Below are 2666 nucleotides of genomic sequence, written 5' to 3'. Positions count from 1 at the left end.
TTCTGTCCCCCATGTTCGGACGCCGTGGCTCCTCGTCATCGTCGCTGTGTAGCCCCTTGTCCTTGTTTTCGGCGTTTATTTTGCCGGCCTGTTTAAATACCCAACAATCTCTATTGGTGTGGTTGGCTGGCTTGTCCGGGGTGCCATGAATTTGGAACGAGCGCTCCAGTATACGGTCTAGACTGGACGGTCCCTGATTGTTGCGTTTGAATGGCTTCTTCCGCTGACCGGCTTTGGATCCGCTGAATCCGGCATTGACCGCCGTGTCTTTGGTGTTGTCGCCGTTGTTCCGTTGCTTGTGTCTATTGCGCCATAGCTTGCCATTGTTCTCACGAACGTCTGACATGCCAGAATGTGGCGTGGTGATGCTGCGCGCCAACCAACTATCCTCGCCCATGCAAAAGCGAGTCATTAGTGTCGTGAGAGCTGCCATAGACTTGGGTTTCTCTTGGCCGAGGTGTCGGGCGAGCCACTCGTCACGGATATTATGCTTGAAGGCCGCCAGGGCTTCGGCGTCCGGACAGTCAACTATTTGGTTCTTTTTAGTTAGGAACTGAGTCCAGAATTTCCTGGCTGATTCTCTGGGCTGTTGAGTAATGTGGCTCAAGTCATCAGCGTCCGGAGGTCGCACATATGTGTCTTGGAAGTTGTCAAGAAATTCGTCTTCCAGGTTTTCCCAACTGCCAATGGAATTTGCGGGCAGGCTGTTAAGCCAGTGTCTGGCGTGTCCTTTGAGCTTAAGGGGAAGATACTTGATGGCATGTAGATCATCTCCGCGGGCCATGTGAATGTGGAGAAGGAAATCTTCGATCCATACCGCGAGGTCTGTTGTGCCATCGTATGATTCGATGTTTACGGTTTTGAACCCTTCTGGGAATTCATGATCCATCACTTCATCGGTGAAGCAGAGGGGGTGTGCGGCGCCTCTGTGCCGGGCTATGTCACAACGCAGTCCGGCTGCGTCTGACTGGTTATATTCGGCCCGGCCGGATTTGCTGGTAGCGTATCCGGTATGACGGTCATCGTCATGTGTTGCGGTACGCCCCTGTGATCCGTAGATAGATCTTGGTTGTCCTGCGGCGTTATCCAGTTTATCGCGTAGGTCCTGAGTATTGCCCCGGGCCGTGGTAAACCGGCACGGGGGTGGGGGCTGGTATTCGGGCTGATATGCCAATTTATCCCGACCTCGAGGCAGCCGGTCAGCCGTGTGGCGGTCGAGTCCATATTCCTCGGCTGCCAGGACTTCTGTCCATCTATCTGTGAGCAGATCTTGATCAGCTTGGAGCTGCTGCTGCTTCTTCTTCAGGCTTGTCACAATGGCAATAAGCCGGCGCTTGAAGCGCTCCTGCTTTGCGGGGTCTTCGGGTACGCCGAACTCGTCGTCGCCGAGGCTAATCTCGTCTTCGGAGAGGGGCATATAGTTGTCCTCCTCCGGATACCCGCCCGTCGCCTGTTCATCTGGGCTGTCATGCCCATCTCCCTGTTCTGCATGCTCGAAGGCGGGCTGTTTGGGGTTGTATTCATCGTCGGCACCGTCCGGATAGTCTTCGTCTCCGGTGTCGGTATTGCCTTGGCGGGGCTTGGAGCGGCGCGGGCGACGCCCATGCTTTGCTTTCTTCTAGGAGGGGTTATCCTCCGTTGCCTCATCGCCATTGGCTTCTTTCGGAGTGTCCACCATGTATATATCGTATGAAGAGGTGGTTGTCCACCGTCCTGTGAGCGGTGGCTCTTGTACGTCTCCTGCATTGTCGTCCATACCGTCGATGTCTTCGAAGTCGAAGTCGAGCACATCGGTTAAATCATCGATCGTGGCGACAAAGTGGGTGGTGGGTGGGCAGTGAGTTCCTTCGTCGCCCGCTTCCCACTCAAGCGGGACATAGTTTGGCCCAGAGCCTCCTGACAAAGAGAGAGACTTTAATGAGTTCAGCATGTCGCCGAAAGGCGAGTGCTGAAAGATGTCGGCAACAGTAAACTCCATTACCAGAGCCCAACCTGGCTCGGCTGGCTCGAGAGTGTGCGGTCATGAGCCAACAACCGGATATGAGTCCGGGGGCCTAGGGTCACAGGCCTCCACAGAGATGTGACCTGTGTTCGGCTCCACCGCCGATGAGCGTGCGGCCTGCGGGGCGGGGTACATCCCTCCGTCCTCAGGCAATGCGACCTGTTCCGGATTTAGATCCGGGGCTATTGCAGGGATGATGTTCCGAGCATTGTCCGACAGCAGGTCTAGGCCGTGCGCGTCATGACTATCCGGTGCTCCTGGCACAGGGCCGAATCCGTCAAAGGTCAAGTCTCCGCAAATATCCGCCGTGTAGTTCAAGTTTCCGAACATGATATGGCGGCCAGGGGCGTAGCTGTTGATCTGCTCGAGATGACCAAGCGAATTAGCCCGCAGTGCGAAGCCGCCGAACACAAAGATCTGTCCGGGGAGAAAAGTCTCACCCTGGACTGTGTTGTTGACGATTGAAGACGCCATCAAGCCTTGAAGCGACGACACAGAGGAACTCTCAATGAAAGCACCAATGTCAGTGTCAAAACCGGCGGATCTCGGGTAGGGGGTCCCAATATGTGCGTCTTAGGCTGATGGTAACAGGAAGCGAGGGACACAATGTTTACCCAGGTTCGGGCCCTCTCGATGGAGGTAAAACCCTATTTCCTGCTTGATT

Source organism: Triticum dicoccoides, chromosome 3B (genome assembly GCF_002162155.2).
Source record: "Triticum dicoccoides isolate Atlit2015 ecotype Zavitan chromosome 3B, WEW_v2.0, whole genome shotgun sequence".
NCBI classification, from domain to species: Eukaryota; Viridiplantae; Streptophyta; class Magnoliopsida; order Poales; family Poaceae; genus Triticum; species Triticum dicoccoides.
The sequence above is the reverse complement of the archived record's forward strand: the minus strand, read 5'-3'. Positions refer to the sequence as shown.